Raw genomic sequence first — 14,036 nt, 5'->3', positions numbered from 1 at the left:
CTTCATAATAACATCTCTGACCACAGCCACTGCACTTCACCTGGAATACTCGCTAATCTTTACTTCAAAAGTAGCTTTCTTTATTATTAATGCCATTTATTTGATTTGATTTTGATTAATTAGGTTAAAATGCAGTACATACAGAATACAGTATGAACATGACGTAAAAACCAGGATTACACAAGTGTGAACACTTGTTTCCGTTATGGTCCCACAATGGAAACAAAATTTGTATTTCCTGAAGGAACTTCTACTGCTTACAAAAAATAAATAAATAAACACAAAAGGAAAATATTTGAACGTTTTAAAAAATATTTAATAGAGAGAAAGACATCCAATAGATGGGGCAGTTAGATGGGAGAGAGAGGTTAGATATTAACCGATAAAGAGAGAGAGAAATCAAATAGATGGGATAGTTAGATATGAGAGAGAGAGAGAGAGAGAGAGAGAGAGAGGTTAGATATTAACCAATAAAGAGAGAGAGAGAGAGAATGAGTGTGAGAGAAAGAAATCAAATAGATGGGGTAGTTAGATATATGAGAGAGAGAGAGAGAGAACCCAAAGTACTTTCCTAGAGAGAGATAAATCAAATAGATGGAGTAGTTCGATATGAGAGAGAGAGAGAGAGAGAGAGAACCCAAACTACTTTCTGAGAGAGAGAGAAATCAAATAGATGGAGTAGTTCGATATGAGAGAGAGAGAGAACCCAAACTACTTTCTGAGAGAGAGAGAAATCAAATAGATGGAGTAGTTAGATATATGAGAGAGAGAGAGAGAGAACCCAAACTACTTTCCGAGAGAGAGAGAACCCAAACTACTTTCCGAGAGAGAGAGAAATCAAATAGATGGAGTAGTTAGATGAGAGAGAGAGAGAACCCAAACTACTTTCCAAGAGAGAGAGAAAAATCAAATAGATGGAGAATCAGAATCACTTTTATTGCCAGGTATGTGGACACACACGAGGAATTTGACTCCGGTTTCACTTAGCTCTCATAGTACAAAATGGATAAAAAGCGTATACACAACAAACAAACAAACAAACAAACAGAAAGAAATAAAATGGTGCAATAGGTGCAGAGTGCAAAGTAATCCAAGTAAGTCAAGTATGGAATAGATAAAGTATACAGTGTGCACAGAATGATGGTATAAGCGTGCAGATATTTTACAAGTGATATTACTGATATATGAATCTGGATTTTAGCTGTTCATCACAGAGACAGCCTGAGGGATGAAACTATTCTTGTGTCTGGTTGTTTTTGCATACAGTGATCTATATCGCCTCCCTGAGGGGAGAAGATTAAACAGATTGTGACCAGGGTGTGATGGGTCCGCAGAGATGTTACCTGCCCGTTTCCTGACTCTGGACAGGTATAGGTCTTGGATGGAGGGCAGGTTGACACCAATAATTTTCTCTGCAGACCTTATGCCGCTTTTCAACTACCAACGCGGCTGAGCCGTGCCGTGCTGAGTTGGGCTGAGTCGAGCTGAGCGGGGCTGTTGGAGTTGCATTTCGACTACAACCGCGCTGAACCGTGCTGGCTGGAAGTGGGTGGACACATTGGGTGGAGTTAGCGAAAGTGGGTGGATGTCACGTGATGTCGTTAGGCGGCGCAAACAGTGACATCAGTGACCTTTTAAGCGGTAGTCTCACAACCTGGAGAGTACACAATAAACATGGAGGACATGGAGTCGTTAGTGTTGCTGGTCTTGGTGCTGTGGCTTGTTGTCGCCGACAACGCCAACAGATACTGGCAAGAGCGTATAGATGAGGCGAGGCGCATAAGGCTTCATAATTCTCGTAATTCTCCTTCTTCCGGGTTTACGGTGTTTACAGATCCCAGCGTGCTCGCGGGGCGTGTGTGGGCGTGTGAGGACACTCCTCCTCACCAATCAGTGCACAGGGGAGTGTCTCCTCATGCCCCTAGCCTCACTCAGCTCGGTTTGGCTCGCTTCAGCCCCACTTCAAAACCGTGCGAGTTTTGGGGGCTGAGCAGGGCTGAAGCGAGCTGAGTCGTGCTGTTCTTAGATAATCAAAACGTGAGCCGTGTCAGGCTGAAGTGAGCTGAAGCGAGCTGAAGTGAGCTGAAAAAGGGTAGTGGAAAAGGGCCATTATTGTCCATTGCAGTCTGTTCTTCTCCTGTTTGGTGACCGATCCAAACCAAACAGTGATGGAAGAGCAAAGAACAGACTGAATGATGGCAGAGTAGAATTGTGTCAGCAGCTCCTTAGGCAGGTTGAGCTTCCTGAGCTGGCGCAGAAAGTACAACCATTGCTGAGCCTTTTTTGATGATAGTGACTGTGTTGGTCTCCCACTTCAAGTCCCGAGAGATTGTGGAACCCAGAAACCTGAAGGTTTCAACAGCAGTCACAGTGTTGTTGGTGATGGTGATGGGCAGCAGAGTGGGGGGGCTCCTCCTAAAGTCCACTGTCATCTCCACAGTTTTGAGCGTGTTCAGTTCCAGATTGTTCTGACCGCACCACCAGACCAGCCGTTCAACCTCCTGTCTGTATGCAGACTCGTCACCATCTCGGATGAGGCCGATGACCGTTGTATCGTCCGCAAATTTCAGGAGTTTAACAGACGGGTATCTTGAGGTGCAGTCGTTGATATAAAGGGAGAAGAGCAGTGGGGAGAGCACACACCCTTGGGGGGCTCCAGTGCTGATAGACCGAGTGCTGGATAAGATGGTCCCCATCCTCACCTGCTGCTTCCTGTCAGTCAGGAAGTTTGTAATCCACTGACAGGTGGAGGGGGGCACAGTGAGCTGGGTGAGCTTGGTGTGGAGGATGTCTGGAACAATGGTGTTGAATGCCGAACTGAAGTCCACGAACAGGATCCTGGCATACGTCCCTGCAGTGTCAAGGTGTTGCAGGATGTAGTGTAGACCCATATTTATTGCAGCATCCACTGATCTGTTTGCCCGGTAGGCAAACTGCAGGGGGTCCAGCAGGGGGTCTGTGATGTCCTTCAGGTATGACAACACCAGTCTCTCGAAGGACTTCATGACTACAGATGTGAGGGCAACAGGCCTGTAGTCATTCAGTCCTGTGATATTGGTTTTCTTAGGAACCGGAATTATTGTGGAGCGTTTGAAGCATGAGGGGACTTCACACAGCTCCAGGGATCTATTAAAGAGCTGGGTGAAGATGGGAGCCAGCTGGTCAGAACAGACCTTCAGACAAGAGGGTGACACACCATCTGGGCCAGGTGCCTTCCTGATCTTCTGTCTGTGGAAAAGCTGACAGACATCCTCTTCACAGATCATTAGAGTATCATCAGAGTAGTTAGATATATGAGAGAGAGAGAGAGAGAGAGAGAGAGAGAGAGAGAGAGAGAGAAAACCCAAAGTATTTTCCTAGAGAGAGTGAGAGAGAGAGAGCGAATGAGAGGTTTAACAGGGAGAGAGAGAGAGAGAGACAGAGAGAGAAAGTGAAAGAAATCAAATAGATGGGAATGTTCATGATTAACAGAGTGAGTGAAGGAGAGAAGGAAAAAGAAAGCGAGAGGGAGTGAAAGAGAGGGGTTATAATGAGTTTAGACACAAAGAAATGCAGAAAAACTGATGGGGAAGGTGATGAAGATGGTAAGATGGACAGAAATGAGAGCTGGAGTGACAGTTCTAGATCATGAATCATGATGGTTTCTGCTTTCATTTCAAAGGGACATTTTTTAAAATGGTATTTCCTCTAATGAAGTGAAGAAAAAATGAAAATAATAGCTGAAGTGTCATTTACAGGACCTCCACAACAAAGTTTCTAAGGTAAGCGTTTCTTGAGGAATTATTCACAGAAAATCAGTTAGAAGTAAAAGGAAGAATAATAAGAAGCCCAGGAAGAACAATAGACTGATTTGCTTTGCACCTTTTGCACTGTTTTTAACACACACACACACACACACACACACACACACACACACACACACACACACACACACACCTGCTTTTAGTAGGATTCTAAATAATTAGAAATCCTTTTGTGTGCCACATAGCAAAAAATATAATGAAGAAAAGATACAGTTCGGTGCAAAAGACAATAACGTATTTGACACAAGCAAAGTAACAAGCAGCAAAATGGTCCACTAGATTGTGCTTTGATGCTTTGCTAATTTTTATTTTATTTTTGCCATAATAACTGCCTCCAGCCTCTTTGCATAATAAATTAACCATGTAAGTAAATTCATTCACCCAAGGCCTGTCCATGAGCACATTCAAAATCAGCGAGTTCACAATTCTGCAATGACTCAAGGTTTACCTCATGCACAACACACGATGTGACTGTGCAATTGGCTTAGCTACCCTATTTAGGAATCATAGGAATTTGCCTGACTTAGTTCAAACAGAATGTTGACGTCATACTTGATGTACTTTTCACAGGAATGTTGAACAACGTCAGTGACACCATTGGTAAGATCTTCCGATAGTCACGTTGAGCTGATGTACTCACTGCTTTTTTTTTAACATATTAATCTTTTTCCCCCAGACAAAATAAAATAGAAGTAGAATCATTGATATGAAGATGCGAATATGTAAAACAAACAAACAAACAAACAAACAAACAAACATAAATCTTGACACCTCCTTAAAAGACAAAAGTGTGACATTTACTTTTTCATTCACACCCATGGGTGGAATTGGGTGGCTTTTTGGTTTTAAGGTGTTTACCATTTTGCACTGCGAAAACAGCCCTATGCAAGCAAAGGACACAATCAGATTCCTGTCGCCGTCTCGATCACATCGCACTTATCTTACTGCATGCAAGTTCCTTGATTACAAGATATGGATCTCAGTACCTGATTAAAGCGCAATGTAAAACATTTAAACATCAGGGCATCTCTAATGTGTACCAGTTAAAGCTAGGCAACAGCTTTCGTTGACTTCCCATAGCTTCTTGGCTATGGCGTCGTCTCTAGCCTTGGGGTCCATGTCCTTCACCTTGCACCTTGAAACATAGCATCCATTCAGGTGTTCGATGCCATGGAGAGAAGTCTGAGCTCCTGACTCTACATTCAAGTCAACCAGTGAGAAGATCAGCTTTAAGATTATCATAACCCATAGATGGCTATGATGGCCTCTGCCCATTTTTACAGACCCTAGAAAGTTCAGGCTGTAGAGATGAGATTTTTTTAGGATGATTGTTGGACAAACACTGGTGTTTAGTGCTTCTGGTTGTCCCCAAACTTGGGTGAACACTGTCACAAGTGACATTTGTGTCCTCGAGTCTCTTGGCCAGCTCATGTATGAACAGGAGTTTGCTGCTGGAGTAAATCATGAACATGTCCAAAAATCTTAGATCTTTGTGGGGGAAGCCATAATGGTTAACGGTTAGAGAAGCAGCTTTAGGACCAAAAGGTTGCTGGTTCATTTCCCTGGACCAGCAGGAATGGCTGAAGTGCCCTTGAGCAAGGCGTCTAACCCCCAACTGCTCCCCAGGCTGCTCTGGATGTGTTGTATGTCGCTCTGGATAAGAGCGTCTGCTAAATGCCATTAATGTAATGTAAAATAATGTACTCATGCAGTTGAAGTCAGTGTTCCTTCTTGTAACAGTACAATGTGACAGTTACCATTCGGCTCGGCCCACACTGTTTCATCACTCCAGCAGCAGAACTGTGAACAGGAAATGGCCGCAAAGTTCATACCAAGACCTTCCTTGGTCTTGCATTGTTTCAAAAGACCTATATTTGGACAAAACTGGACAGGATTACCATAAATTACACACTTATTAATGTGGGGTATGATAATTATGATTATTATAAAGAGGAGAAAGAAAGCAATCACCTGCATTGTTTGAGTATTTCCAGCCTGGGCTCGGTCTTGAGAAAGTTCTCAACAAAAGAGCGCACAGACTGGAGATTGGTGAGGTCCAAATGCATATATATATATATATATATATATATATATATATATATATATATATATATATATACACACACACACACACACACACACAGTTGGGCAAAAAAGTATTTAGTCAGCCACCAATTGTGCAAGTTCTCCCACTTAAAAAGATGAGAGAGGCCTGTAATTTTCATCATAGGTACACTTCAACTATGAGAGACAGAATGGGGGGAAAGAATCCAGGAAATCACATTGTAGGATTTTTAATGAATTAATTGGTAAATTCCTCAGTAAAATAAGTATTTGGTCACCTACAAACAAGCAAGATTTCTGGCTCTCACAGACCTGTAACTTCTTCTTTAAGAGGCTCCTCTGTCCTCCACTCGTTACCTGTATTAATGGCACCTGTTTGAACTCGTTATCAGTATAAAAGACACCTGTCCACAACCTCAAACAGTCACACTCCAAACTCCACTATGGCCAAGACCAAAGACCTGTCAAAGGACACCAGAAACAAAATTGTAGACCTCCACCAGGCTGGGAAGACTGAATCTGCAATAGGTAAGCAGCTTGGTGTGAAGAAATCAACTGTGGGAGCAATTATTAGAAAATGGAAGACATACAAGACCACTGATAATCTCCCTCGATCTGGGGCTCCACGCAAGATCTCACCCCGTGGGGTCAAAATGATCACAAGAACGGTGAGCAAAAATCCCAGAACCACACGGGGGGACCTAGTGAATGACCTGCAGAGAGCTGGGACCAAAGTAACAAAGGCTACCATCAGTAACGCACTACGCCGCCAGGGACTCAAATCCTGCAGTGCCAGACGTGTCCCCCTGCTTAAGCCAGTACATGTCCAGGCCTGTCTGAAGTTTGCTAGAGCCCTGCACTCCCGCGGGAGTCTCGCGGGACCCGCCGCAAAGCAGTGCGGCGCGGGACAAATTTTGAAAGCTCATTGCGGGCGCGGGCGGGACCGGAAGTGCACATATGCGGCGCGGGTGGGAGCAGTGATAAGCTGCAGTCCCGCTAACTAAAAACGTGCTTGAAATAAAATTTATAAATTATTAATTTATGTCTGGCGGCACGGTGGTGTAGTGGTTAGCGCTGTCGCCTCACAGCAAGAAGGTCCTGGGTTCGAGCCCCGGGGCTGGCGAGGGCCTTTCTGTGTGGAGTTTGCATGTTCTCCCCGTGTCCGCGTGGGTTTCCTCCGGGTGCTCCGGTTTCCCCCACAGTCCAAAGACATGCAGGTTAGGTTAACTGGTGACTCTAAATTGACCGTAGGTGTGAATGTGAGTGTGAATGGTTGTCTGTGTCTATGTGTCAGCCCTGTGATGACCTGGCGACTTGTCCAGGGTGTACCCCGCCTTTCGCCCGTAGTCAGCTGGGATAGGCTCCAGCTTGCCTGCGACCCTGTAGAAGGATAAAGCGGCTAGAGATAATGAGATGAGATATATAACTTCTGCTGGATATTTTATTTGACATTAATAAAAACATTTTAAGATGCCTAAACTTGCAGGAAAAGTCAAATTGCCAGATTGAGTGAGAAATGGCATCTTAAACTTAGCATTGATCATCCTAAGGGGAAATTCTTTGATCACTCTAATGACTCGCAGTTCACACCCAGCTAACAAGAGAACCATGAGTGAATTGGTTTACTTGTTGTGTTAGTCTACAACTTTAATCAGAGAGACAGGTTACACAGTGACGGTAGGCTTGACTCAATGCTATCCCAGAAAGCCAATCAGAGGCGGCCAAATTTGCATATTACAGGAAGGATTTCTGGAATAGCATTGAGTCAAGCCTACCGTCACTGTGTAACATGTCTCTCTGATTAAAGTTGTAGACTAACGCAAGTAGTACATCAATTCATTTCTTTTACTAGCTTTGCTTTGCAATAAAAAAAACAAAACATTAGTACAAACCAAGCCCATTCACTTTTTTATGCTGATCAGAGAATTACAATGGTTTGTCATGTGATAAAAATGTGTGATTTGCGATTAAGTATTTTAATCATTAGACAGCACTTATTATTATTGGAGATACTACATGCTGAATTCAGAAACAAGGTAAATAATAACAAACGTGAGCTGTAGATATTTATGCTCAAATCCACTCAAATTAGGGGGCGGGGCACCATCACGCTGTGTCAAGACAAGAACTTTCCTGAGAAATAACGCGAACGTCTGCATCATGCGGGATTTGCAGGCAGGGGTGGGACAAAATATGGCAGGCGCGGGCGGGAGCGGGACTGAAAATCATAATTCTTTGCGGGCGCGGACGGGAGTGGGACTGCACAATGCGGGCGGGCGGGCGCGGGACGGAAAAATCCGACCCGCGCAGACCTCTATGCTAGAGAGCATTTGGATGATCCAGAAGAGGATTGGGAGAATGTCATATGGTCAGATGAAACCAAAATAGAAATTTTTGGTAAAAACTCAACTTGTCGTGTTTGGAGGAGAAAGAATGCTGAGTTGCATCCAAAGAACACCATACCTACTGTGAAGCATGGGGGTGGAAACATCATGCTTTGGGGCTGTTTTTCTGCAAAGGGACCAGGACGACTGATCCGTGTAAAGGAAAGAATGAATGGGGCCATGTATCGTAAGATTTTGAGTGAAAAACCTCCTTCCATCAGCAAGGGCATTGAAGATGAAACGTGGCTGGGTCTTTCAGCATGACAATGATCCCAAACACACCGCCCGGGCAACGAAGGAGTGGCTTCGTAAGAAGCATTTCAAGGTCCTGGAGTGGCCTAGCCAGTCTCCAGATCTCAACCCCATAGAAAATCTTTGGAGGGAGTTGAAAGTCCGTGTTGCCCAGCGACAGCCCCAAAACATCACTGCTCTAGAGGAGATCTGCATGGAGGAATGGGCCAAAATACCAGCAACAGTGTGTGAAAACCTTGTGAAGACTTACAGAAAACGTTTGACCTCTGTCATTCCCAACAAAGGGTATATAATAAAGTATTGAGATGAACTTTTGTTATTGACCAAATACTTATTTTCCACCATAATTTGCAAATAAATTCTTTAAAAATCAGACAATGTGATTTTCTGGATTTTTTTTTCTCATTTTGTCTCTCATAGTTGAGGTATACCTATGATGAAAATTACAGCCCTCTCTCATCTTTTTAAATGGGAGAACTTGCACAATTGGTGACTGACTAAATACAACCCCGATTCCAAAAAAGTTGAGACAAAGTACAAATTGTAAATAAAAACGGAATGCAATAATTTACAAATCTCAAAAACTGATCTTGTATTCACAATAGAACATAGACAACATATCAAATGTTGAAAGTGAGACATTTTGAAATTTCATGCCAAATATTGGCTCATTTGAAATTTCATGACAGCAACACATCTCAAAAAAGTTGCGACAGGGGCAATAAGAGGCTGGAAAAGTTAAAGGTACAAAAAAGGAACAGCTGGAGGTCCAACTTGCAACTCATTAGGTCAATTGGCAATAGGTCATTAACATGACTGGGTATAAAAAGAGCATCTTGGAGTGGCATCAGCTCTCAGAAGTAAAGATGGGAAGAGGATCACCAATCCCCCTAATTCTGCACCGACAAATAGTGGAGCAATATCAGAAAGGAGTTCGACAGTGTAAAATTGCAAAGAGTTTGAACATATCATCATGTACGTACAGTGCATAATATCATCAAAAGATTCAGAAAATCTGGAAGAATCTCTGTGCGTAAGGGTCAAGGCCGGAAAACCATACTGGGTGCCTGTGATCTTCGGGCCCTTAGACGGCACTGCATCACATACAGGCATGCTTCTGTATTGGAAATCACAAAATGGGCTCAGGAATATTTCCAGAGAACATTATCTGTGAACACAATTCACCGTGCCATCCGCCGTTGCCAGCTAAAACTCTATAGTTCAGAGAAGAAGCCGTATCTAAACACGATCCAGAAGCGCAGACATCTTCTCTGGGCCAAGGCTCATTTAAAATGGACTGTGGCAAAGTTCTGTGGTCAGACAAATCAAAATTTGAAGTTCTTTATGGAAATCAGGGACGCTGTGTCATTCAGACTAAAGAGGAGAAGGACGACCCGAGTTGTTATCAGCGCTCAGTTCAGAAGCCTGCATCTCTGATGGTATGGGGTTGCATTAGTGTGTGTGGCATGGGCAGCTTACACATCTGGAAAGACACCATCAATGCTGAAAGGTATATCCAGGTTCTAGAGCAACATATGCTCCCATCCAGACGACGTCTCTTTCAGGGAAGACCTTGCATTTTCCAACATGACAATGCCAAACCACATACTGCATCAATTACAGCATCATGGCTGCGTAGAAGAAGGGTCCGGGTACTGAACTGGCCAGCCTGCAGTCCAGATCTTTCACCCATAGAAAACATTTGGCGCATCATAAAACGGAAGATACGACAAAAAAGACCTAAGACAGTTGAGCAACTAGAATCCTACATGAGACAAGAATGGGTTAACATTCCTATCCCTAAACTTGAGCAACTTGTCTCCTCAGTCCCCAGACGTTTACAGACTGTTGTAAAGAGAAAAGGGGATGTCTCACAGTGGGAAACATGGCCTTGTCCCAACTTTTTTTAGATGTGTTGTTGTCATGAAGTTTAAAATCACCTCATTTTTCTCTTTAAATGATACGTTTTCTCAGTTTAAACATTTGATATGTCATCTATGTTCTATTCTGAATAAAATCTGGAATTTTGAAACTTCCACATCATTGCATTCCGTTTTTATTTACAATTTGTACTTTGTCCCAACTTCTTTGGAATCGGGGTTGTACTTTTTTGCCCCACTGTGTGTGTGTGTGTATATATATATATATATATATATATATATATATATATATATATATATATATATACACACACCCCCTGATTACTTCCACTTGCCTGTGTGATTATGAGAAACCAAATGGTCAATGCCTTGACATTGTGATATTCATAATAACTATCTGTTAAACAATGTGATAGATAGATTGTAAGTCAAATCCCACAACTACCAAAGACTCACTGTTGGGGCCTTAGGGTGCGAATGTTGAAAGGTGAATGTCCAGAGGAAATGGCATGCCTTCCTGATATATACTGTATAAGGATGATGTTGAAACAGAAGTAGTTACTGAAATACTCAAAATTAATTTTGCATAAATGTGAGTAACTCTGGTAGAACAGTGTCAATCAAGAGGAAGAAGATACTGGAGTAATTAAGTAGATGATGCATTAAGTAATTTACAGACAGACATAAAGAATAATATATTTCATGGACTCCTTAGCATGGTCTTTTTCCAAACTTCCATTGTCCACTTTTGGTGAGCCTGTGCCCATGTTCACCTCAGATTCAGTTCTTGGTTCTGACAGGAATAGAACTCGGCATGGGCTTCTTCTCTTGTCGTCCATCCACTTCTCATGTCAATGTACTGTGCATTGTGAAATGCTTTTCTGTGCAGCATGGTTGTAAAGAGTGGTTATTTGAGTTACTGTAGCCTTTCTCTGACCTGAGTGTGTGTCCTATTACAGTATGTAAAAACTGGACACTGCGGAAGTGATGAACAAAATTCGTGTTTCAGAAACATTGTGTCTGTGTCAAAACAAGCTTGACGTGATGAGCCCAGAATTGACACCATGTGAAAATTTCTTCAGTAATAACTGTGCCTGATGCACAAACTGGGTCTAACTGGTTCTCGGTGGCACAAGCTCAAGGCTGAAAAGAATGCCAATGAAAATTTTGTTTGCTAATTCCAGAGCTCAAGCGTTGATGTAAATCTTAGCCCATCTCATAAAAATGTCAAATCGGATGGAATTTGGTATTCAAGTTCAACCTCTTTTTAATATTGTTTACAGCATTCTTGGCTCGCTGCTTGTCCCTGCAGGCCAGTATCTCTCATGCCCCTCTTTTAGCAAGTCCTCATGCTGTGGCCTTCTCAATTCCTATGCTTGATATGTGAGGAAAATATAAACAATATATAAGTAGACCTGAGTATTTTGCAGATAAAAATATTTTTTAAAACATCTACAACTAAAATAATACAATAGTTGGAATATAACACTTATAGGCACCTAGTGCACTTCTTAGTCATACTTACAAATGCAAGCATTTTTTAAAAGTACACTAGTGCACTTTTCCCCAAGTATATGGACTAAAATACAAAACTATACTTTCCATAGGAGAGACAGGAGACCCCAGATATCTCCCTATTATTTCCATTACTGTCTCGGAGAAACTTTTGAGATTATATTCCTATAGATAATCCCAAAGTTAATTTAGGATTGGGAATTTTTTATTTATTGGACAGGAAGAAGGTGAGTGTATTATTAATGACCACTTTCTAGAAGATACAGTATTTAGGTATTGTACGGAGCGCCCTCTGGTGGTGAATCCAAATAATGCATGCAGGTTGCTAAGACTAGTTTGGATAGGAGAGCGTATTATGCAAATTAAAAAAAGTGGGTGGAGCTACATGCCAAGGAAGAATTCAAGGAAGTAGAGGGAACAGGATGCCCCCCAAATGATATGGGCCAAAAAGGCTCAGAATTCAATAGTTTTAGTCAGTAATTCTTATTTTTAGGCCAGTACAGAATTTCAGGTGAATAGAAAATCATAATGAATTTTCAAAGCGCGTATTAAAAATAAAAGGTTGATGATTTGTTTACAAAAAGAGCATGGAACACAAGTCTAGCAGTAATAATTATACACACTGTGAAAGATAGTGTGTGGAATGGCATACTCAAGGCAACAACCAATCAGCTGCTTGTTGCTGGGCAGTTTTAATCCAACCTTGCGATGTGATTGGTTAGTTGTTTACTGACTCACGGTGAGGATTCTACATTTCACGTTTATGGCGGCGCTTGAAAGTTTGTGAACCCTTGAGAAGAATTTTCTATATTTCTGCATAAATATGACCTAAAACATCATCAGATTTTCACACAAGTCCTAAAAGTAGATAAAGAGAACCCAGTTAAACAAATGAGACAAAAATATTATACTTGGTCATTTATTTATTGAGGAAAATATTACATATCTGTGAGTGGCAAAAGTACATGAACCTTTGCTTTCAGTATCTGGTGTGACCCCCTTGTGCAGCAATAACTGCAACTAAACGTTTGCGGTAACTGTTGATCAGTCCTGCACACCAGCTTGGAGGAATTTTAGCCCGTTCCTCCGTACAGAACAGCTTCAACTCTGGGATGTTGGTGGGTTTCCTCACATGAACTGCTCGCTTCAGGTCCTTCCACAACATTTCCATTGGATTAAGGTCAGGACTTTGACTTGGCCATTCCAAAACATTAACTTTATTCTTCTTTAACCATTCTTTGGTAGAACGACTTGTGTGCTTAGGGTCGTTGTCTTGCTGCATGACCCACCTTCTCTTGAGATTCAGTTCATGGACAGATGTCCTGACATTTTCCTTTAGAAATCGCGGGGTACACCCTGGACAAGTCGCCAGGTCATCACAGGGCTGACACATAGACACAGACAACCATTCACACTCACATTCACACCTACGGTCAATTTAGAGTCGCCAGTTAACCTAACCTGCATGTCTTTGGACTGTAGGGGAAACCGGAGCACCCGGAGGAAACCCACGCGGACACGGGGAGAACATGCAAACTCCGCACAGAAAGGCCCTCGCCGGCCACGGGGCTCGAACCCGGACCTTCTTGCTGTGAGGCGACAGCGCTAACCACTACACCACCGTGCCGCCCAATTCGCTGGTATAATTCAGAATTCATTGTTCCATCAATGATGGCAAGCCGTCCTGGCCCAGATGCAGCAAAACAGGCCCAAACCATGATACTACCACCACCATGTTTCACAGATGGGATAAGGTTCTTATGCTGGAATGCAGTGTTTTCCTTTCTCCAAACATAACACTTCTCATTTAAACCAAAAAGTTCTATTTTGGTCTCCTCCGTCCACAAAACATTTTTCCAATAGCCTTCTGGCTTGTCCACGAGATTTTTTTTAGCAAACTGCAGACAAGCAGCAATGTTTTTTTTTGGAGAGCAGTGGCTTTCTCCTTGCAGACCTGCCATGCACACCATTGTTGTTCAGTGTTCTCCTGATGGTGGACTCATGAACATTAGTCAATGTGAGAGAGGCCTTCAGTTGCTTAGAAGTTACCCCTGGGGTCCTTTGTGACCTCGCCGACTACTACACGCTTTGCTCTTGGAGTGATCTTTGTTGGTCGACCACTCCTGGGGAGGGTAACA

This window comes from Neoarius graeffei, chromosome 25 (assembly GCF_027579695.1).
Source record: "Neoarius graeffei isolate fNeoGra1 chromosome 25, fNeoGra1.pri, whole genome shotgun sequence".
NCBI lineage: Eukaryota > Metazoa > Chordata > Actinopteri > Siluriformes > Ariidae > Neoarius > Neoarius graeffei.
Note: the sequence above shows the minus strand (reverse complement) of the source record.